At 42.8% G+C, this 24,713-nt stretch overlaps 2 long non-coding RNA genes and 1 pseudogene across 3 annotated transcripts; 2 read left to right on the top strand and 1 right to left on the bottom strand.

Moving 5' to 3' along the window:
* The first annotated feature begins 542 nt into the window (after nucleotides 1–542).
* LOC148580546 (uncharacterized) lies at nucleotides 543–24,364 on the top strand. Of its 2 annotated transcripts, none has more exons than XR_015883373.1 (3): nucleotides 543–1,327; nucleotides 23,837–24,108; nucleotides 24,189–24,364. It is a non-coding gene; the product is annotated as an uncharacterized LOC148580546 (long non-coding RNA). The 2 variants fall into 2 exon arrangements; XR_015883372.1 differs by having other exon boundaries at nucleotides 23,837–24,117.
* On the top strand, nucleotides 3,820–4,525 carry LOC148580547 (uncharacterized; annotated as a pseudogene).
* On the bottom strand, nucleotides 20,597–22,224 carry LOC110268109 (uncharacterized). The gene is made up of 2 exons (XR_002356172.2): nucleotides 21,727–22,224; nucleotides 20,597–21,051 (listed from the first exon to the last, which is right to left on the bottom strand). It is a non-coding gene; the product is annotated as an uncharacterized LOC110268109 (long non-coding RNA).
* Nucleotides 24,365–24,713: the final 349 nt, after the last annotated feature.

The raw sequence follows: 24,713 nt of genomic DNA, 5'->3' as shown, positions 1-24,713 counted from the left end.
ATATACAATATAACATATTTAGTTAAATATTATTTTTATCTTTATTTAATTTATATTTTATTTTATATTCACTCCTCTTTAAATTAAATATTTTTTAATTATATAAAATTATTAAAATAAATATTAAATTTTATTAAACATCTATAAATTAAATTAGTAAATATTTTATGAGTAATAAAAGTATTTTTGTTTACTTTTTATATATATTTAATAAACTTTAATATTTATTTTAATAATTTTATAAAATTTAAAAATAATTCACTTAAAAAAGAGTGAATATAAAATAAAAATTAAATAAATATAAAAATAATATTTAAATAAATATTTTAGTTGATATATATTAATTAAAAAATATAATATATGATTTTGTAATAGATTTAAAAAAAGAAGATAATATATAATATGAAGCTCATGATGCTTCTTTCTCTCTTTTAAGTTTCTTGTTCAAATCTCATCTCAAGAATTTATTTAATAAGCACAAATTCACATATTAATGTCATCAGCATGTGACAAATTTCAAAAAAAAAAAAAAAAAACTTTATCATCAACGGATTGATAGACTCATAATATTTGTAACAAAAAAAATAGTTCCAAAAATATAATTAGCCTACACTTTTATAATAATCTAAAATAAGTACGAACTTATATTCTACTAATCATAAATTTTGATTCTAACCATAAAAAATCATATTTCTTTTAAAAACATCTTTTGTAAAAGACAAAATATAGTTGTTAGAATCGGACCGAATCGATCGATCAGACCGAAAAATTGGAGAATCAGTCCCAAAATCGATTTGAAGTAGACATCTGACCAAAAAAGAAAAAAACCGATGAGAACAGATCGATTTTGGCTAAAATCGATGAACCAAAGATTTTGAATAATTGGTCGTTCGGATTTTTTTTTAACACCCCCACCCAAAATGGCAGAAGTTTTTTTAAAAAAAAAGAAAGAAATCCTAATTGCTCGAGCCTGATCTTACCCCCCCCCCGGTTCTCTCTCAAACAAACTCAACCTTAAGCCTCCATTCCAAAGGTCTTTTCTACTCTCAGTCTCTCACACTCACAAGAAAACCACCATCCACCGCCATCAAATGATTGCTGCCACAATCGCCGGCTCCTTTGTCTTGTAACACCGTCTCTCACCGTGTCTCCATTACTGGATCGTCTCCCTCCATCTGTGGCTCGCCTGGTCTGCGTTGTCGCCTGTGCGTCTCTCGTCGTTGCTGCTGCCTCTCCCTTGCTAGTATTTACTTTGCCTTGCTTGGACATTGGACAGCTTGATTTCTCTTTTCTCTGCCCACGTTCTGCATCAGGTTCAGCCGTTCAGGTATGTTTTTTTATTTTTTTAGTTATTTAGTAAATAATTATTGATGTTGATTATGGATCTATTTATTGTTTATTGTTGTTGATTATATCTTGTTTATGATTATACTGGTTAATTATAATTTATTGATTTTTGGCAATGTAATATATAAATTTAGTGGTGGATTGATGGGTTTTTTTTTGTTATTGCTGTTTATAGTTGTTTTTCTTGGATAGGGGATAGGTTGATTAGTGTTCGGTAGGTTGGTTACCGGACGATTCGGGTTTGGACTTCCGGGGAGTGGTAGGGGCTCGTCAGGTCGTGGACTGCCGGGCTGGTGTGTGCGAGGTCCCGAGTACTTCATGTAGGAAGGGGGGTGTCACCTGCAAAGACACTCCGACGCTTTTGTCAGTAAAAGTGCAGGCGAAAAGGGGTGATGTGATATATGACGTACCTTGGGAGAAGGGCAAATCCTTCCCCTTATATACTGTGTCAGGGGTGGGCCCTACAAGGACCGGCCCACTTTCTCTGGGACGTTCTCCCACAGCCGTGAATGAGCTGTTCGGGACGCGTGTCCGGGTCGGTTGCGGGGTGCATCACCCGTGACCATCCGGGTTGGGTGGCGCTCGGGTCGGGCCGACCCGTGGAGGGTTTGGGCCAGGCCGTAACAGTGCCCCCACGCGCCAATGGTAGCCGTGGGAGCTATCAGTGGCGTGTTACTTCGCGTTTCATTCATCATCGTTAGGTCGGCCGCTCATAGAAGGGACATGCCCCCTGCGCGCGTGTCTCTTGGTTGCTGGGGCAACCGTTTGTCGCTTCGTTCCTCGCGCTGAGCATTAAATGCTCATAATGGGTTGCAAAACCCCGTGTGTAAATACTATCTTGCCCCCAAATCTTTCGCGCTTCCTGAATGGAAGTTTTTAAATAGTTCACCTCCCACTTTTTCTTTCTTTTTACGCTTCTGTTTCTTCCATTTCCTTGCTATCTCCCTTTTCCTCACTCAAAAATTCCAGAGTGTTGTTGCAGTTTTCTCGAACATCTTCCTCTCATCCTTCCAGCTTTCGCAACAAGTTCAGGTAATCCTCGGACTTCTCTTTTTTCTGCTCTGTTATTGTTTGCTTGTTGTTAGTATTTGCTTGTTCTTGCTGTCTTGCTTGGAATTTGTGGCTATATGACCTTTTGATGCTAGGTAGACGTGTTATGGGAGGGGTACCATTCCAGGGTAGATTTTTAGGTGGCTTTCGGGATAGGTGTAGCTTTGGCCATGCTTAATCTTAACTGTCGAATAGGATAAACGTAGTTTTTTGGGTTTTTCCGGGCTCCCGACCTCGTAGACTAATGGAGTGGTACCCCCACTGTAGGTATGCCTCGCGTCGTCTCCCGGACTTTCACATCCGCGGCGAACTATGATCCTACGCCTGGGTGACCTCAGACATAAAGGACTCGCTGAACCAGATGGATCTGGAGAAGTTGACGGAGTTCCGGCAAGCCGGATATCTGTGCGGGGGGACAGATGAAGAGACCAATTAGGAGACCTTCGTTCCTGCGCCCAACGAGCGTTTGTACGAGATTAATTTCCGTTCTCCCCGGGTCGCCGACTGGATTTGGTTTTACAAAGCCATGTTCACCCAGGTCAGCGTCCGGCTGCCGTTCTCCGATTTCCAGATGTCTCTCCTTAATCGGATATCTGTGTCGCCGTCGCAACTCCATCCGAACAGATGGGCTTCTATCCGCTGTTTCGAGATGGTTTGTGAATATCTTGAGCTGCCGGCGTCAGTGGATGTCTTCCTCTTCTTTTTCAACCTTACCAACCCCTCCAAACAAGGGAAGGCGAGGAAAGGGTTTTTGTCTTTCCGGTCTGCCCAAGGCCGGAGGATATTTGGCCTGTTCGAGGACTCCTATCATGGGTTCAAGGAAAAATTCTTCAAAGTTCGCCCTGCTAAAGGTCGCCATCCCTTTTGGTTATCGTTAGAGGGAGAACGCCTCATCCCGACTTATTGGAGTTTCGGGGCGGGGTCTAACTCTTTCATAAAGGTGACCTACAAGGGAATGTCCTCTGTAAATAAAAGGATTGCCGATGTGTTGTATGCTATTTTCGGGAAGAACCCCGTGAACCCCCACCTCCTCATAGGTGAACGGGAGTCCGCCAGGAATTATATTTGTGAGCTGTTCTGCCTTGTGTTTTTGCATTGCTTGTTTTTTATATTTGTTTTTCCCGACTTCACGACTAACGTGTTTGGTTTCCTGTTGTAGTGGAGATGTCTGCTTCGGTAACTGGGCTTGAAAATTTGGTCAAGACCTTCTTGGAGGATAGCGATGATGAGAAGGCTGACGAGAAGGATGCCGGGGAACCGGGGGGCCCTTCCGGGGAGAAGGAGGATCAGGCCGTGCCCTCTCCCCGAGACACCGGGATGTCTGAAAAGGATCCAGCCAAGGTGCAGGCTTCCCCCATTCCCGAAGAGGCGGCCGTTGGCGGGCACTCGTCTCCTATCCATCAAGAATATGATGATGTGGAACATTCATACCCCCAAGAAGCGGAAGGCATCTGCCAGCTCGAAAAGGACTCTCACCATCATGGAAAGAAATTTTGATGCTACGAATTTCATTGACTCCCAGCTGATCCCTGGGACGGAGGAGCATTTTCATGGGACCGACCTGGCTGGGCAGGCGAGATGGATGTACTGGACTCTGCTCCGGGGGGCTGTGATAGCTCAAAAGGCTGAGTTCGAGTTGTCGGGAATGCAGGCTCTCCGAAGGAAACTCGAATCTTCAGGCAAGGCGAACAACGACTTTAAGGTGCAAGTCGAGCTGCTCTAGAGTCAGTTGTCCGAGATGGGAGAGAAGCTCAAGGCTTCTGAGGAGAAAGCGACATCTGCCGGGGAGAAATTGAAGGCTTCCGACGAGACGGTGGCCCGTTAGCTGAACGGGAGATGACCCTAGAGAGCCAGCTGAACGCTACTCAGGGTCGGGTGGCGGTCTTGGAGAAGGAGCGTGACCAGGCCGTCTCGTCGGCTAAAGCCGCTAAAGCCGAGGTCGAAGAGCTCAAGAAAAAGCACAAAGCGACCAAGGAGCAAGGGAAGAACGCGATCTTCATGACCGAGGATGCTCTGAAGGCCCAGGTGAAGATTGTGGCTCCTGACTTCGACACGTCGGCTATTGGGGTTTTCAAGACGATCCAAGACGGCAAGATTGTTGACATGCCTCGGAAGTGATTTCTTGTAACTTTGATTTGGTGTGGATTTGTTGAACATTTCGTCGTGACTTTATAACTTTTATGCTTAACTGGTCGCTTGGTCGACTTATTATTATTATCGTTTATCTTGCTTGGTGTTTTATTTTCGTTACCGTCTTTTCGGGGCGGACTTATTGCTTGTGTCCGTTTTGCCGTTTGCGTTGGTAACCCGATTGGGGTCGTCGTGGTTTTATTTTTGAAACCGCTGTGGTCTTATTATTGCCGCCAGTTTTCCTTCTCCTGGGGTCGGTAAACCGACGTCGTTGCGTCGCAGGACGAGGTCTCTTTCCTCAAAGTCCCTCCTGAGGACTTTAGTGTTGTAGCGCAGGGCTATTCTTTGCTTTAGTGCTGTTTCTGACAAGTGGGCCATCTCTCTGGTTTCTTCCACCAGGTCCTTTTCCACCGCTTCGTGTACTCCTGCGAGGAGTAACCGTGGACTCGGTTCGCCAATTTCCATGGGTATCACTGCATCGACCCCGTACGTTAGGCGAAAGGGGGTTTCCCCGGTGGAGCTTTACTCGGTTGTCCGGTAGGACCAGAGGACCGAAGCGAGCTCGTCGGCCCATGCGCCTTTCTTGTTGTCTAAGTGCTTCTTGAGGCCTAGTAGGATGACTTTATTTGCGGACTCCACTTGTCCGTTCGTCTGGGGATGTTCTACTGAGGAAAACCTTTGTTTTATCCCCAGACCGGTGAGGAATTCCGTGAACTTCTTGTCAGTGAACTGCGTCCCATTATCCGAAATGACGATCTCCGGGATACCGAAACGGGTTATCACCTATCTCCACATGAACTTCCTACAATTGGATGAGGATATGTTGGCTAGTGGTTCAGCCTCTATCCATTTGGTGTAGTAGTCGATGGCGACTATGAGATATTTGACTTGCCCTGGACCAACCGGGAAAGGCCCTAAGAGGTCGACTCCCCATTGAGCGTAGGGTCGTGTAGACGTCAGTAGGCTCAGCTCGGAAGCCGGCGCTTTGTGGAAGTTAGCGTTTTCATGGCACTTTACGCATTTTCTGACAAATTCTTTGGAGTCTCTCATCATTGATGGCCAGTAATATCCAGCTCGGATGAGCTTCCTTGCTAGGGCTTTGCCCCCAATGTGGTGGCCGCAGCATCCCTCGTGGACTTCTCTTAGTACATAGTCCGTCTGGTCGGGGTGTAAGCACTTCAATAGGGGTTGGCTGAGGCCCTTTCTGAACAGTTGTCCTTGTATCATTGCATATTTGGCCGCCTCCCTTCTCAATGTTTTGGTCGCTTTCTCATCATCAGGTAGCTTGCCATATTCCAGGAAGTTTGTGATGGGGTCCAGCCAGGAGGGCTTGACTCCGTCAAATGGAGGGCAACCGTTGGTTCCTTCACCATGCCCTGGATGAGAGACCGGTTGCCTGCTCCCGGCTTCGTGCTTGCTAATTTAGACAGGAGGTCTGCCTGTGTGTTCCTTTCTCTTGGAACGTGTTGGACCGTGACCTCTTGGAACTACCTGGTCAATTCTCTAACCTTTTCTAAATACTTTTGCAGGAGGGGGTCCCTGGCTTGATAGCTTCCGTTTACTTGCGAGGTGACGACCTGTGAATCGCTGCACACTTCCAGCCTTGTTACCCCGACTTCTCGGGCTAAGGTTAGTCCACCTAAGAGGGCTTCGTATTCCGCTTGATTGTTCGACACCGGAAATTCGAACTTGGTCGACTGCTCGTAAATGACTCCCACCGGGCTCTCTAAGATGACCCCGGCTCCCCCGGATGTCTGGTTGGAGGCCCCGTCTATGTGGAGCCTCCACCGTGTGCCCGTTTCCTCGTGGGGATCACCCGTTACCTCTACCAAGAAATCCGCCATTGCCTGTGCCTTGATTGCATGTCGGGGCTCATACTGCATGTCATATTGGGAAAGCTCGATGGCCCAGGTCATCATCCTTCCTGCCAAATCGGGTTTTTGGAGTACTTGGCGAATTGCTTGGTCCGTTCTCACGATTACGCGATGGCCTTGGAAGTACTGCCTCAACCTTCGGGAGGAGGTTAGGAGTGCCAGAGCCAGCTTTTCCAGTTTGCTGTACCTCAACTCTGCTCCTTGTAGAGCTCTGCTTACGAAGTAAATCAGTTGTTGAGCTTTCCCTTCTTCTCGTACGAGCACTGCTGCAAGGGCTTCCTCTGTTACTGCCAGGTAGAGATAGAGTGGCTCTCCGGCCTTGGGCTTCCCGAGCACGGGAGGTGCTGCTAGGATCTCCTTGAAGTGGTTGAATGCTTCCTCACACACGGGGTCCATTCGAATGCTTCCTCACACGCCTTTTTCATCAGATTGAAGAAGGGCAGAGCTTTTGCTGCCGATGCGCCGAGGAAACGGGATAATGCAATCAGCCTTCCTGCCAATCGTTGGACGTCTTTGATACAACCCGGGCTCTTCATCTGGAGAATGGCTTGGCACTTCTCAGGGTTGGCTTCTACTCCTCTTTGGGTGATCATGAACCCTAAGAACTTCCCCGCCTCCATGGCAAAGACGCATTTGAGCGGGTTGAGCCTCATGCCGTGTTGCCGGAGGGACGCGAACACGCCCCCCAGGTCGTTTAGGAGATCGTCGGGCCGGGTGGTTTTCGCGAGGATGTCGTCCACGTAGACTTCTACTGTCTTGCCTATGAGCTCGCTGAATATCTTGTTCATCAGTCTCTGGTACGTGGCGCCAGCGTTTTCAGACCAAATGGCATTACCTTGTAGTAGTAGATCCCTCCCGGTGTTATGAACACTGTCTTGTCCTCGTCGGGTTGGTGCATCGGTATCTGATTGTACCCGGAGTAGGCGTCCATGAAGCTCAGATATCAGTACCCCGCTGCCGCGTCGACGAGCGCGTCAATGTTAGGGAAGGAATAGCAGTCCTTGGGACATGCCTTGTTGAGGTCAGAATAGTCTACACACATTCTCCACCTCCCATTGTGTTTTTTCACCAAGACCACGTTTGATAGCCAAGTCGAGTAGTCCAGTTCTCGGATGAACCCTGCTTCAAGGAGGCTGGCCGTCTGCCTGGCCACCTCCTCTGCCCTTTCCTGCAACATCTTCCTCCTCCTCTGGGCCACTGGCTTAGCCTCCGGCTTGACGGCCAGATAGTGTGACATGAGCTGGGGATCTATCCCTGGCATGTCGGCTGGCGTCCAAGCAAATAGGTCGGCATTCGCTCTGATCATTTCCATTCCTTTAGTTCATGGGGGAGATTTCTGTTTATGAATGTGAACTTCTCCTCCCCGTCACCGACCCTAAATTTTTCCAAGTCCCCCTCTGGCTCGGGCCTAGGCTTGTCGTCTATTCTGGCATCCAGGTCAGCAAGGAAGGCCCCTGAAGCTTCTTTGGACTTTTTCCTGAGAGAGAGGCTGGCGTGGTCGCAAGCGACTGCCGTTTCCAAGTCCCCTCTGATGGATCCTACGGATCCGTCATCCGTAATGAACTTCATTACGAGCAGCTTCGTACTAATCGCTGCCCCAAGGTCGTTGATGGTTTTTCTCCCTAGGATGACGTTGTAGGCTGTAGAGTCTCGCAAGACTACGAAAACGGCCATTACTGTCCTTCGCTTCTGTCCTTGTCCCATGGAGGTCGGGAGGGAGATGATCCCATCCGGCTTGATGAAGTGGTCACCCAACCCTACCACACCGTGCTGGTGGGTCGCTAGGTCGGCGTCACGCAGTCCCAAGGCATCAAAAACGTTGCGAAACATAATGTTCGAGTCCGCCCATGTATCCACTAGGATCCTTTTGACGAGGCCGGTTCCGACTCTGACCGTGATGACCATGGGGGGACTTTCCGGTACCTCGTCGAACCATTGGTCTTCGGGGCCGAAGGAGATGGATGGGAGTCCCCGGGAACTTCTCGTGGGTGAGGAGGAGACAGCCAGGACTTTGGCATCTTTCTTCTGTGCCGATCTCGACCTCGGGGCGGAATTCCTCGCTGTTGCCACGTTCACCACCGTGAGACCGTGGTCGTCCGCCTCTGGTTCTTGGCATCGTCTTGTCGCCTGGGGCCTGTCCTCGCCCTCGTGATCGTGATTCCGTCTCCTCGGCTCCCTTATGAGGTGGGAGAATTCGGCAAGCTTTCCGTCCCTAATTGCTTGATCCAGGGCATCCTTTAGGTCGAAATAGTCTTGGGTCTTGTGCCTGTATCCCTTGTGATATTCGCAGTAAAGGCTTTTGTTTCCCCCAGTTCTGTCCTTCAGAGGTCGGGGTCTCGACAGTATCCCCTTCTCGGCTATCTGTTGATAAACTTCCGTGATTGGTACCGTGTAGTTGGTGAATTTCCCTACACGAGGAAATGGCTTTGGCGCCTTACTCGGACCGCCGTCCCTGGCGTGTTCCTTTTGTCTTTCTCCACCCTCGTAGTGGCGGGTTTGGTTGTAGGGGGGTTGCCGTTTGTTGGCAGCTACGACCCGGCTGACTTCTTCGTCATTAATATACTCCTTAGCGACGCATTGGATCTCCTGCATTGTCCATACTGGCTTTGTGGTGAGGTGCTTCCTGAAGTCCTCGTTCAAGAGCCCGTTAGTCAAGCATAAGCTCGCCACCGAGTCCGTCAGCCCGTCGATTTCCAAGCATTCGTCGTTGAAGCGATCTAGGTATTTCCTGGTCGGCTCCCCGGCTCTTTGGGTCACCCCCAGCAAATTGATCGGGTGCTTGGCTTTGGCAATTCTGGTCGTGAACTGAGCCAGGAAGGCATGGCTGATGTCGGAGAAGCGGGTTACCGAGCCCTGCGGGAGGTTATTGAACCACCGTATTGCAGGTCCCGCGAGGGTGACCAGGAAAGCGCGGCACCTTACCTCGTCTCCCACTCCCTCTAGGTTCATCCTGGCCTCGAAGGCCGTGAGGTGTTCCAGTGGGTCTTGCGTTCCATCGTACCTCATGTCCGTTGGCTTGTCAAAGTGTTTTGACAGCCGGACCTCGAGTATGGAACAGTGGAATGGGGTCGCTCCCATTATCACGGGTCCCCGTGTTCCCGTCGTTCTTCCCTCGTCGTCCTCCCGACGAGTGTCCTTGTCCCCGCGATTCGCGGTACGCCGCCTCTCACGTTTGGCGTAAATGACGGGGTCATGACGTCTTCTCGCGCGCCCTCGCTCCCCGGTGCTTTCGGACTCAGCTTGGGGGGTAGGCGTGCATTTGGAGCGACTCCTGGAGCGAGAACGGGAGTGATCTGCTCTGGGGTGTGTTGGTCGCGTTCCCTATCTGCTAACCAGCATTCCAGGTCTTGCATCCTATGGCGTAGCTCTTGCATTATTCTGGCGTGGTTGCCGCCAGTCCCCCCAAAGGGGCGTCCCTCATGTGACTGTGTTGCGTTCCTCGGAGGCGACCTGGGATGTTGTCGGGTTTCCGTCGCAGCGGCGTCGCCACCGGGCACGGCCTCGCAGCCTGTCCCTGTTTGGACTAGCACGAAGTCCATGGACAGATCCCCACAGACGGCGCCAATGTTCGGTAGGTCGATTACCGGACGATTCGCATTTGGACTTCTGGGGAGTGGTAGGGGCTCGTTGACAAATGAATTTTTGCCGGTATAGAAATTATCAAATGATCAATCGTAGTATAGTCTAAACCGACGCAAAATCCTTCATCAAACAAATCTACAATCTATATCTGAGAGTACTAGTCTCCCGAGTCGTTCTCCCTTGGAATTGCCAAAGTGTGCATCTTATTGATTTAGTAAGCCTTGTTGAAATTCTTTGAAGGTTTTAGCAAAGTAATGAGAAACAAACAATCAATTATCAAAAGACTTGGCTTAGGGTTGGCATTAGAAATTCTATCCTTATAGTCCATTCAATGTTGACAACAATTAGGGCTTGCTTCATTTAGTTATCCCTTAGGTATAGAGGGAGGTCAAATGAAAGCAATCAACTTGAGTCACAAGTCCTAGCTTCACCTTATGGGAATCTAGCTTTAGTGCACTCCAAGCCAACTAGCAATCCCTAATTCCAAATCAACTATTGATACAACTATTCAACTTCTTCCAAGGACCAAACCCTATGCCAAGTGTGAAAATTCTACTCCATAGCTAGTGTTGTCATTTTATCAAACATGTGATGAGCAAGAAGGAAAGTCATAGTAAAATGAGATGAAAAGTCGAATTGAAAGTATTGCAACACAAAGATCTAACAACAAGTCTCAAGGAGTAGCAATGAAAATCGAATTCTCAAAATAGAGACGAAATCCAAAATTACAAAGTTGAATTCTAGATCTATGAGAATTGATCAATTGCATCTACTACTTGAAATTGGAGAAGAAAATCTATGACATGAACAAAGTGGAGTGAGAATTATAATGGATCTCACCAAAAAGTCATTGAAAATTCAGAAATTAGATGAGGATGAACCCTAGTGAAAAGCTTGGAATCTCCCTCTTCTTCTCCCCAAAGTGTAACTAACTCTCCTCTCCTAAAAAAAAAAAATATCTAGATCTCAAAAATGAACTAACTAAGTGTCCTTAACCCTTGCTCCTTTGGTCTTCTTAAGCTTTTCCCGCCAAGGTGTTTCTCCAAAAGTGGGATCCTTAACTGCCTCCACGCCTAAGTCACGTGACTTCTTAAAAAATCATATTCGTAAATCGGCGCGCACGCGCAAGGTACGCGCACGCGCCGTCGAGACGTCTTGTAATGTGCGCGGAGGCGTGATGTACGCGTGCGCACCCATGAAGATCCTGGCTTAGCCGCTTCTTAAGCCGGCTCTTGGCTTTGGCTTCACGTTGCCCTATCCGCGCGGGCGCGCCAAGTGCGCGCACGCGCCCATGCGGAAATTTCCAAAGCTTAATCCTCATGCTTCCTTCCTTTGTACCCGTCTTCCTTCTCTCTTTCGGTCCATTCCTACTCTATATCCTGAAACCACTTAACACACAAGTCACGACATCGAATGGCATCAAGAGAAGATTAGAAATGTATCTATTTTAGTGCGAAATAAGCATGTTTTCATTCATGAGGCGAAACTAGGAAAGGAATGCAAAATCTTGTATTTTCATATAGAAAGTGTGTGGAATCATTGATAAAACCCCTGAAATCAGCACAAGATAAACCCTCAAATTGGGGTTTGTCAACCTCCCCACACTTAGATTCTAGCATGTCCTCATGCTTAGAGAAATGCAAAGAAACACAGAAGACCGAGAGATTGCAAAAGTATAAGACTCATGAAGTGCAACCTACTTATATGCATGCAACTATGACTAGTGCCACTATCCACTTGGTTGGGAGCAAATTAGCCTTCTTAGGACATATGCAAGCACATGGGATACGATGGTGGTCAAAGCATAGGACTTGCCACTTTCTAAGCATCAAATGCAATATGTGCAACCTTGCATGAGGAATGCTCGCGAGAGCCGGGAATCAAAGGATTGAGCATCGAACCCTCGTTGGAAGTGTTTGCACTCTAATCACTCGGTGTTTGGGGTTTATTCTCTCAATTCTCCCCTAATCATGCTTTCCAAGATTTGTTTTTCATCTGACAATCAACAATTATTCAATGCATGCATACAGTTATCATGAGGGCTTTTCCTAGGTCGTAATGGGGTTAGGGTCAAGGTAGGGTCATATATGGCTAGTGGACTTAGGATTTGAATCTTTGATTAACTTAAACTTTTCCCACCTAACCTATATAATGACCTATACAATTAAGTGCTAACCTAACTACCCGTTCCTCACTTTTCCACATACTTATGCATTTTCTTTTCGTTTCACTATACTTATGCATTGATTCCTCTTGAGCTTCACTTTGGGGCATTTTGTCCCCTTTTTATTATTTTTCCTCTTTCTTTTTTTTCTTTCTTTTTTTTTATTTTTTTCTTTTCTTTTCCATATTGTTTTTTTCTTTTTTTTTTTCTTTTGTTCTTTTGTTTTTCTCATTTTTTTCTATATACAAGAGCGTCAATGCATAAGGTTTTACATTTGATCAATACATGAGTATGTACCCAATTCCCAATATTTTCAATAGTAATACAAAATACCCTTTTATTCACCCAATGTCCCAAGGTTCCCACACTTGAATGATACTCACACACACTAGCCTAAGCTAATCAAAGATCCAAATAAGGACTTTTATTGTTTTCCGCTTTAAGGCTTGTAATGTGCTAAATTAAGAACAAAGTGGGTTAATCGTAGGCTCAAATTTGGCTAACAAAGGAAGATAGAAGGTAGGGCCATTTGGGTGAGTGAGCTAATGAAATGATGGCCTCAATCATATAAATGCATGAATACACCAAATAATGGACATAAAGAATCAAACAAATCAAAGATCACAATCATAGAAAGAGAATAATGCACACAAGAAGGAAAAATAAGTGGTCACTTATGATTGCTCTTGGGGCGCCAAAGCGACAAATGATATTGTTCCTCACAAAAGAATACACAACATTAGCGTCATCCGTTCGGGTGGGGATTGCCTCCACCCATTTTGACACATAATCGACGGCTAACAAGATGTATAGAAATCCATTGGAATTTGGAAATGGTCCCATGAAGTCGATTCCCCATACGTCAAAGATTTCGCAAAAAAGCATATTTTGTTGGGGAATTTCGTCCTTCTTGGAAATATCTCCAAACCTAATACATTGGGGACAAGATTTGCAATAGAGAGAAGCATCTTTGAGAAGAGTTGGCCACCAAAATCCGCAATCAAGGATTTTTCTTGCCGTTCTTTGGGGCCCGTAGTGACCACCTCCTTCGGAAGCATGGCAAGCGTCTAAGATTGCTTGGAATTCGGTTTGAGGTATGCACCGTCGCATTATTTGGTCCGCTCCACACCTCCACAAATAGGGATCATCCCAAATATAGTATTTGGATTCGCTTTTCAGCTTATCCTTTTTGTTTTTGTCGAGATTGGGAGGGAAAGTGCGTGAAACCAAATAGTTTGCTATTGGGGCATACCAAGGAACCACTTCCGAGATTGCATGCAAAGCATCTAAAGGAAAGGAATCATTGATAGGAGTGGTGTCGCCTTTTGTGTGTTCAAGGCGGCTTAAATGGTCCGCCACTAGGTTTTGGGAACCGCTCCTATCTTTGATTTCCAAGTCAAATTCTTGTAATAAGAGCACCCAACAAATTAATCTCGGTTTTGATTCCTTTTTTGCCAACAAGTACTTTAGTGCCGCGTGATCCGAGTACACTACTACCTTGGAACCAAGAAGATAGGCTCGGAACTTGTCCAAAGCGAAAACAATAGCTAGGAGTTCCTTTTCGTTAGTAGTGTAGTTGGATTGGGCTCCGTCTAATGTTTTGGAAGCATAAGCTATGACATAGGGAATCTTACCCTCGCGTTGTGCTAACGCGGCTCCTATCGCATAATTCGAAGCATCACACATGATTTCAAAGGGTTGAATCCAATTCGGTCCTCGTACGATAGGAGCTTGTGTCAATGCTACCTTGAGTTTGTCATATGCTTCCATACATTCCTTGCTCATCTCAAATTCGGTGTCTTTTTGTAGTAATCGAGAGAGAGGTAAGGCTACCTTGCTAAAGTCCTTGATGAATCTCCGGTAGAATCCTGCATGTCCAAGGAAAGAACGGACTTCCCTCTCGGAGGAGGGGTAAGGTAAACTGGATATGACATTTATCTTTGCCGGATCTACGGAGATGCCTTCCTTTGATACTATGTGTCCCAAAACAATGCCTTGTTTGACCATGAAATGACATTTTTCAAAATTTAAGACAAGGTTTGTTTTGGTGCATCTTTCTAAGACTTTTTCAAGGTTACCTAAGCAATGCTCAAATGACTCACCATACACACTAAAATCATCCATGAAAACTTCCATCGATTGCTCTAGAAAGTCCGCAAATAGGCTCATCATGCATCTTTGAAACGTTGCCGGTGCATTACATAGGCCAAATGGCATACGCTTGTAAGCATACGTTCCAAAGGGGCAAGTAAATGTGGTTTTTTCTTGGTCTTCTAGAGCAATATGAATTTGGAAGTATCCGGAGTAGCCATCAAGAAAACAATAGTATGATTTACCGGCTAACCGATCAAGCATTTGATCGATAAACGGTAGTGGAAAGTGATCTTTTCTTGTGGTCGCATTCAATCTTCGGTAGTCTATGCATACTCTCCAAGAATTCTGCACTCTTGTTGCTATAAGTTCACCACTTTCGTTTTTGATTGTTGTCACTCCGGACTTCTTTGGTACTACTTGGACCGGGCTTACCCATTCGCTATCCGAGATAGGATAGATGATGTCCGCTTCAAGTAGCTTAGTGACTTCTTTCTTTACCACCTCAAGAATGGTTGGGTTAAGTCTCCTTTGAGGTTGTCGGACCGGTCTTGCTCCTTCTTCAAGAAATATGCGGTGCTCGCATACTTGGGGGCTTATTCCCACTAGATCCGCCAAACTCCACCCAATTGCCCTTTTGTTTTTCCTCAACACATTCAGCAATTTTTCTTCTTGTTGAGGAGTTAACTCTTGTGCAATTATCACGGGTAGCTTTTGGGCTTCATCAAGGTATGAATACCTTAAGTGAGGTGGTAGTGGCTTTAATTCCATCCTCTTGTCATTCCTTGAAGTTTGAGTTTCCGGATGGTTTGTATGATGTGTGGTATTTAGTTCGCTTGACTTTTCATTTGCTTCGTCGACCATGCACTTCTCATCTAGTCTTGCAAGATGCACTTCGGCTACTATGTTATCGATTGGGTCACACCGAAATAGAGAGTGGTTCTCCGGTGGATGCTTCATTGCTTCCTCTAGGCTAAAGCTTACAATTCTCCCATCTATTTCAAATGAGTAGTTCCCCGAGTAAGCATCAAGCTTAAATCTAGAAGTTCTCAAGAATGGCCTTCCAAGTAGGATAGATGATGCTCTCTCGGTTTCGCTTGACGGCATTTCAAGGACATAGAAGTCAATCGGAAACACCAACCCCTTTATATTCACCAATACATCTTCCGTAACACCTGCTACGGTTATTATGCTTTTATCCGCTAGGACAAATCTTGCCGTCGACCTTTTTAGTGGTGGCAACTTCAATACCCGGTAAACGGAGAGCGGCATGATGCTAACACATGCTCCGAGGTCACACATACAATCTCTAAATTGAACTCCATTGACGGTGCAAGTGACCATACAAGGGCCCGGGTCATCACACTTCTCCGGCAATGTTCCCATTAAAGCGGAAATAGAACTCCCCAATGGGATGGTTTCCAATTCAAGAATTCTATCCTTGTTTATGCATAAATCTTTGAGGAATTTGGCATATCTAGGAACTTGATGGATGGCATCAAAGAGGGGGATGGTTACCTCAACTTTCTTGAACATTTCTACCATTTTGGGGTCGAGTTCCATGCGCTTTTTAGCTTTCTTTGCAAGTGTTGGAAATGGAAGTGGTTGAGCAATTTCTTCTTCCAAGGTTCTTTTGGCCTTGGTTGTCTCCCTTGTTGGTTGGGCTTCATCCTCAAATATGGCTTGTGGTGTCTCCTCTTCCACTACCTCTTCTATATCTATTCTCTCTTTCTCTTGGGCGGTTGTGATAGGACTTGGGTCCTTTGCTTCCTTTTCTTTTAGTTGTGTACCGGATCTAAGGGTGATGACATTGATGCCCCCTTTTGGATTTGGTTGAGGTTGAGAGGGAATGACACTTTGGATTGGGGGTTGAGGAGTGGGGGTCGATGGTGTGTCCATGCGTGCAAGAAGAGCTTGTAGTGTAGAGGTGAGGCCGGTGAGGCCGGAAGCAAGTGTGTTTTGTAATTCCTTTTGGCCTTGGATAATGGTCCGGAGTGTTTCGTCTTGGTTGGAGGGGGTGGTTGCATATGTGAGTTGAGGAGTTTGTGATTGGTTGGGTGATGGTCTTTAATGTGGTGGTTGATATGTTTGGTAGTTTCTTTGTGGGTTTTGTTGATTGTATGGTTGATTTTGTAAGTTGTATGGTCAGTTTTGTGAGAAATTTTGCGGGTTGTTATTCCATCTTTGACCTCCTCCATTGTTGTTGTTGTCCCTATTCCCTTGTTGATGATTGTCTTTCCAATTTTGATTATTGTGTCCACTTCCTTGGTTGTAGCCTCCTCCTTGATAAGGGTGTCCTTGGTTAGGATTACCTCCTTGGTAGTACCCTTGATTAGGGCGGTCATAGAAATTATGGGTAGCCGCTAAAGTGTTATCTTCTTGAAGGCTTGGGCACTCATCCGTGTGGTGAGAGTAGCAAGAGCAAATGCCACATACTTTTTGAGGGACCAATTGTTGGTTGTGTTGTTGAGGTGGTGGAGGATGTTGTTGATATGATTGAGGTTGTTGTGGTTGTTGTTGGTTCAATTGGAGTTGCCTCAAGACGGATGTCATCTCATTCAAGGATTGAGTTAGAGCGGTGGCTTCACTACTAGTTGATACCTCGTTCACGGTCCTTGGACGGTTGACTCTTCGCCTCATATGTTGATTGGATTCGGCTAAGTCAATAATAAGTTGCCATGCCTCCTCCGCGGTTTTATATTTGGACAAAGAACCATTGCTAGAAGTGTCCAAGAGGGTTCTATCTTGCTCTCGCATCCCTTGACATATGTAAACAAGCAATACTTGAGTGTCGATCATGTGATTAGGGCATGCATCTAGTAGTTTGCGAAACCGTTCCCAATACTCATAGAGTGGTTCCGTCTCACCTTGCACAATACAAGACATTTCCTTCCTTAGCCTATCCATCTTTTCCGGGGGCAAGAATTTATCCAAGAACCCCCTTCTAAGTAGGTCCCAATCGGAGGTAACTTCACTAGAGAGGGTGTAGAACCATTCTTTGGCCTTGTCCTCAAGAGAGAAAGGGAAAGCAAACAACCATATAGCAACTTCATCGGACCCTTCCCGTCTAGTAGTCGAGCATATGCGATGGAAGTCCTTGAGATGTCGAATAGGGTCTTGTGCGGGAAGCCCGTGAAACTTGGGTAGGAGGTTGATCAAAGCGGTCTTCAATTCAAAGTTCGCATTCAAATTGGGGTGAGTTACATGAAGGGGTTGAAGGACATAATCCGGTGCACCCGCTTCCTTGATGGTAACTCTCCTTGGAGCGTCCATGGTATTAGTACCTAAAACAAAAGAAGAATTGTTAGTGAGATTGATGGGAATATGATTAATGCCTTCTTTGAGTGACGGTTCAATGTTCACTTCTAGTAAGGTGGTTGAGGTGGTGAAAACCTCTTCACCTTTTCCAAATCTTAGCCGCCTCCGAGCTTGTCTAATATGAAACAAAGTTCGTTCTATTTCCGGATCAAAAGGGGCTAAGCTCGGATTCGGTTGTGAACGCGTCATGCAATGAAGGGAAAATGGAATTCATTGTAACGATGAGGAGTTAGTCAATTGAGTAGTTTACAATGAAGTGCAACTATGTACATATATACATGCTTAATCCAAAACAATAACATGGCACACTAAGCAAATTCCCCGGCAACGGCGCCATTCTGACAAATGAATTTTTGCCGGTATAGAAATTATCAAATGATCAATCGTAGTATAGTCTAAACCGACGCAAAATCCTTCATCAAACAAATCTACAATCTATATCCGAGAGTACTAGTCTCCCGAGTCGTTCTCCCTTGGAATTGCCAAAGTGTGCATCTTATTGATTTAGTAAGCCTTGTTGAAATTCTTTGAAGGTTTTAGCAAAGTAATGAGAAACAAACAATCAATTATCAAAAGACTTGGCTTAGGGTTGGCATTAGAAATTCTATCCTTATAGTCCATTCAATGTTGACAACAATTAGGCCTTGCTTCATTTAGTTATCCCCTAGGTATAGAGAGAGGTCAAATGAAAGCAATCAACTTGAGTCACAAGTCCTAGCTTCACCTTATGGGAATCTAGCTTTAGTGCACTCCAAGCCAACTAGCAATCCCTAATTCCAAATCAACTATTGATACAACTATTCAACTTCTTCCAAGGACCAAACCCTATGCCAAGTGTGAAAATTCTACTCCATAGCTAGTGTTGTCATTTTATCAAACATGTGATGAGCAAGAAGGAAAATCATAGTAAAATGAGATGAAAAGTCGAATTGAAAGTATTGCAACACAAAGATCTAACAACAAGTCTCAAGGAGTAGCAATGAAAATCGAATTCTCAAAATAGAGACGAAATCCAAAATTACAAAGTTGAATTCTAGATCTATGAGAATTGATCAATTGCATCTACTACTTGAAATTGGAGAAGAAAATCTATGACATGAACAAAGTGGAGTGAGAATTATAATGGATCTCACCAAAAAGTCATTGAAAATTCAGAAATTAGATGAGGATGAACCCTAGTGAAAAGCTTGGAATCTCCCTCTTCTTCTCCCCAAAGTGTAACCAACTCTCCTCTCCCAAAAAAAAAATATCTAGATCTCAAAAATGAACTAACTAAGTGTCCTTAACCCTTGCTCCTTTGGTCTTCTTAAGCTTTTCCCGCCAAGGTGTTTCTCCAAAAGTGGGATCCTTAACTGCCTCCACGCCTAAGTCACGTGACTTCTTAAAAAATCATATTCGCAAATCGGCGCGCACGCGCAAGGTACGCGCACGCGCCGTCGAGACGTCTTGTAATGTGCGCGGAGGCGTGATGTACGCGTGCGCACCCATGAAGATCCTGGCTTAGCCGCTTCTTAAGCCAGCTCTTGGCTTTGGCTTCACGTTGCCCTATCCGCGCGGGCGCGCCAAGTGCGCGCACGCGCCCATGCGGAAATTTCCAAAGCTTAATCCTCATGCTTCCTTCCTTTGTACCCGTCTTCCTTCTCTCTTTCGGTCCATTCCTACTCTATATCCTGAAACCACTTAACACACAAGTCACGGCATCGAATGGCATCAAGAGAAGATTAGAAATGTATCTATTTTAGTGCGAAATAAGCATGTTTTCATTCATGAGGCGAAACTAGGAACGGAATGCAAAATCTTGTATTTTCATATAGAAAGTGTGTGGAATCATTGATAAAACCCCTGAAATCAGCACAAGATAAACCCTCAAATTGGGGTTTGTCACTCGTCAGGTCGTGGACTGCCGGACTGGTGTGTGCGAGGTCCCGAGTACTTCGTGTAGGAAGGGGGGTGTCACCTGCAAAGACACTCCGATGCTTTTGTCAGTAAAAGTGCAGGCGAAAAGGGGTGATGTGATATGTGACGTACCTTGGGGGAAGGGCAAATCCTTCCCCTTATATACTGTGTCAGGGGTGGGCCCTACAAGGACAGGCCCACTTTCTCTGGGACGTTCTCCCACAGCCGTGAATGAGCTGTCCGGGACGTGTGTCCGGTTCGATTGCGGGGCACATCACCCGTGACCGTCCGGGTCGGGTGGCGCTCGGGTCGGGCCGACCCGTGGAGGGTTTGGGCCAAGCCGTAACAATTAGGTTATGTGAATTTAGGATAGTTGCTGTTTTTATATTGTTGTTGTTTCATATTATTTTAGGATGGTTTAGTCAAATACACCATCAGAAAAACAATCCTCACAAGATCAAGGATCAACTATTGACGGATTGTTATTCTTATTGTGTCAAATTAAGATAGTATTGTAATAGTATTAACTAATTTTATATTTTTCTAGTAGTTATTTTTAGAATTTAATTTGAGACTTAATTGTTCTTAAAATGTCACTGAAGATATGTATTTCAAATTTTAATTTTAGGTTTTTGACTATTTTATATTGTATATTTACATAAGATCAATTCTATTGATTCAACCAATGATTCATCAGTTGAACCAATAAACCAGTGAACCGATAATATAATCAGTTCAATCACTGGTTTGGTTCTAGCAACTATGAGACTAAAGTTTGGTTTGGTAAAAATTTTTGACGAGACAAGTACAAGCTCTTCATCAAGGTTCTGAAAACCGAACCAGTCATCAAACCGTTCTAGTCACTGATTCACTAGTTTATTAGTCTAACTGGTCCAACTGTAATTTAATCGAAGAAATTATTTTAGAATAAAATAATAAATAAATTATAGAACATCAACACAATGAAAAACAATTAATAAATCAATCATCAACATAATAAAAATTATGGAACATGTTTATTGCTATAATATATAATTATTTAATAGTTAATACATTTATAGTTAATACTTTTTGCCGTTTATCATTGGCATTTCACTTCAATATTTTTCCACATTTTTTAATACTTGACCTACTTCAATAAATAAAAAATACAATACATATAATGACTGACAATCAAAGATAACCAATCATTAATATTTTTAGTATAATTGAGTTTTGCTAGGGAAGTGACATTTTAAGGACATCAATGGGATGCTCCTTCCCGTTTTGCCTTGTCATAAACTCTGCAGCAATAGTATCCTACCCAATGTTGGTTTTAAAAATGAACTTTGATCCAATGTCGGATCTTATTCTAGACGTAGTAATGGCATCTAAGCTCTGTTGATCAAGGGTATCCATAGTCAATAAAGTATCCTACAAATATCGACCCTTCCTCTTATATGAGTGGTAGATTCCTGGAAAGGACCTCCCTTGGATGATTTATAGAACGAAAGTAATCTCTCAACCTTCTCATGTCTGTCTTTGAGTTTTGTAATGTCAGAGAATGCATCTCTCTTTCATTCCTCTTTCGGGCTTAGCACCGATACCTTCACATCGGTTCTGCTTTTGAATCATAATAGGAAGAAGAATAGTGTGAATGTAGTAGTATAATAGGATTAATATTATCCATTCAGATGAAACCACAACAAATAAGTGAATGCAACATGTTAAACAGAATCAACAAAGTTGAATGAATGAACAAAGAAGAGACAAACCTAAACAAAGAGCTAATTACTAAAGCACGAACAACATAACACAACAATCTAAGAATTAAAAAGTCAAGAATAGCAAACCACAACAAGAACAATTTATAAAATCAGGAACAACAAACCAAAACAATTTATCAAATCAACATTAATAACATGAACAATTTATCAAATCAAGAATAACAAAACACAACAAGAACAATTTATAAAATTAACAAATTATCAAAAGATCAAGAACAACACAACGATTTAAGAATTAAAAAAGTCAAGAACAACACCAAAACAATAATGTATCAAATTAACAATAATTTATCAAAATCATTCAATAATTATTCAACCCAGCAACAAGTAACAACAACAAAGTTCAAAGCTTAACTAAAAATAATTATTCATAATTATTCATAATTATTCAACAAAGTTCACAGTTCAGTTCACAATTCACAAAAAAAAAAAATCAAAAATCACAGTTCACAGTTCATAGAACTTCATAGAATCAAAAAATTATTCAATTATAGTTAAAAAAAATTACCTGGAAGCCAGAAGAAGCCTTGAACAAAGCACGCAAGAAGGAGACACCAAGACAAGGAACACCTTCGAACGGGCTTCGAACGGGACAGTGGCTGCGGTGGAACAAAGCTAGCACCAGTGGCGGCGTGGCTGCGTGACGGAGGCTTCCACGTTCACACGGTGGCTGTGCGATGGAACGGAAGGAAGGTTGCGATGGCTTCTGCGTGATGGAGGGGAAGCGAGGGAGCAGGCAGTGGCCATTCGAAGTTGGAAGTTCCGACGGCAGCGGTAGCAGGCGGTGGCTAAACAGAAGTGAATGAGGACCAGGAGCTCAATGAAAGAGGCCATGGACTTGAGTGTGAAAGAGGCACTGAGGTAGAGAGCACATTTTGGATCTGGACTCTAGAGTTTGGTTAGGGCTGAATTAGGGTTCAGCACAACAAAACGACGGCGTTTGCTTCCTTTTCGAAATCGATCGGGTTACGATTCGGTTCAACCGACTGCTTCCCGATCGGTTCGACAGTTCAATAGAGGTTTTTAAAATCGGAGGTTTTGACATCTTTCCGGTTCGTTTTTGGCAGTGATTCATGGTTCGACCGACCAGTCCAAACTGATTTTAAAAACATTATTTTTCATTTTGTATTTGGTAAATTAAAAAGATCATGTACTAAACATAAAGATACTTTTAAAAATATTTAAAATAAAACTTTTCAAAAATAACTTATACTTATCAAAATTAAAAAATCTAATATAAACTCATACATTAATTAATAATTAAATTTAATTCTTATATTAATATTTATTATAATATTTTTAACTTTAAAAACTATTTTATTAAATAAATTTATTGTTATTTGTGTTTATTAAAAATTATTTTAATTTAATTTATCAAATATAGATACTATAACTTTTAAAAAATTATCTTTTACAAATTATTTTTATAAATTACTTTTGATAAATAAAAATCTTATCAAATCAAATCAAGTATAAGTAAGTTGTTCTAATATGTAATTTAAGACTATACAGCTAAATAAATTTTTGCCGAAAAAATCAAAATACTAAAAGTCAAGTGCAGATGGACCCTTGAATTTTTTTTCTTGACTAAAATAATATTTATTCCAGAAAACTCTCTCTCATAAGAAAACTCCCGTCAAAATCAGCATAGAAAGAAAGATATGCATCTTTACAAAAATTTCAACTACAATAAAATCAAAGAATTTGATAGATCAACCTATGACTTATAATGTTTTGTTGATTTTTCCAAATACCGAGACAACGAAACCGTAAACTTTTTTTGTGTGTAAAATAAAATATTAAATATTTAATTTTATTAGATGTGATAGGAGGCAAATTTTCCATATATGGAAGGTTTCTTTTGTAAAATTTAAAAGGTTTAATTACTATGTTGGTTCTATAGTTTTGCGAAATTTTCAATTAAATTTCTATATTCTTTTTCCTTTTAATTAAGTTCTTGCATTAAAATTTTTTTTTTAATTGAGTTCTATACTTTTTTTTCTTTTTATTTAAATTCTTGCACCAATTTTTTTTTAATTGGGTCTTTATAGAATTAAGCCAATTACTACTAAGAGGGACCTAATTGAAAAAAAAAATTTGGTGTAGGGACTCAATTAAAAAGAAAAAAAAATATAGGGACCTAATTAAAAATTTTGTGAAACTATAGAGACCAACAGAGTAATTAAACCAATTTTAAAATATTAAATTTTTTTAGATTTACAAAAATATGACAAACCAATAAAAATAAAAAATTATTGGGTAAAAATTTTTAGTTAAAATAAAAAATGGTTAGGTGAGATGTTTTAAAATTAAAATCAGAAATTGATGGATAAAATTTTGGTTTTTAAAAAAAAATATATATCTTTAAGGTAGCATTTGTTTTGAGGTATTTAGACGAAAACTGAGACTTAATATCATATTTGTTGATTGAGATTAGAACTAAAATTTTAATTTCTGAACTCAAAATTTCAGTTCTTTCAGTACCTCTAAAAAATGGAGACACAGGGGACTGAAATTTTTTGGGGCGAAAACTGAAATTTAAATAACAATATCTATCCAGAATACCCTTAGTCAAAATTATTAATTCCAAATTTTTCTATTTTTCAAAATCAAATTAGGACACATATATCATCTTCTCACACCAGAAGCTTCCAAGCATCGAAGATTCCCAAGTCGAGTTGTTGCCCCATCGCTGCCGTCAGGACCACCTCCTCCTTTTCGTCGTCGTCAAAGCCACCATAAGTTAGGTGAGTCGTCGTCGCATTCTGAAGTTCGTAGCCAGTGTTGTCATCTTCTCTGATGCAAGAAGAGTATTGACTACCTCCATCTGGAGCCTCTGCCCTATCATTGCCGTGAGGAACACGGCATAAATTTTTCTGTCATAGCCACTGTGAGTTGGGTGAGTCGTCATTGCATATGTTCATCTTCTTTTTCGCTGTGTTCTCATCTTCTCGTCTTTTGCAATTGCAGGACCAGCACTCCACCAGGACTTTGTCCTCTCACCGCCGCCAAGACATCCACCTCCTCGTCATCGTTAACTTGCCACCGTGACCTAGGTTAGTTGCCCAGATTTTAATTTCTGTCCTGATAGGATTATATATTAAACCATTCTTCTACCTTAGCCCATGACAACAATAAAGATGTTTCACGACTCACAAATTCAGTCCAACAAAATACATAAATTCAGTTACAATTTTAGTCTTTATTATCTTATCTTATCTTAATGTTATCTTCTTATCTTATCTTATATTTACTTTTATCTTTCGTAGACAATACTCTATATATATTTAGTTTTGCCTTCATAATTCAATCAATCAGCAATTAATAAAAATTTCTTCATCTTTTCTTTTTTTTTCTATTCTTTTACAATTTTATTATGGTATTAGAGCTCCTCTTGAACTTTGCTGACATCCATAGATAAACCAACCAATTTAGATCTTCTTCGAATTGCTGAGCTGCCTCCCTACTCTGTCCTAGGTCAAGGAGAAAGCGCAC

This window comes from Arachis ipaensis, chromosome B10 (assembly GCF_059453495.1).
Source record: "Arachis ipaensis isolate K30076 ecotype BB chromosome B10, ASM5945349v1, whole genome shotgun sequence".
NCBI classification, from domain to species: Eukaryota; Viridiplantae; Streptophyta; class Magnoliopsida; order Fabales; family Fabaceae; genus Arachis; species Arachis ipaensis.
This window is presented reverse-complemented; position numbering and strand designations above follow the sequence as displayed.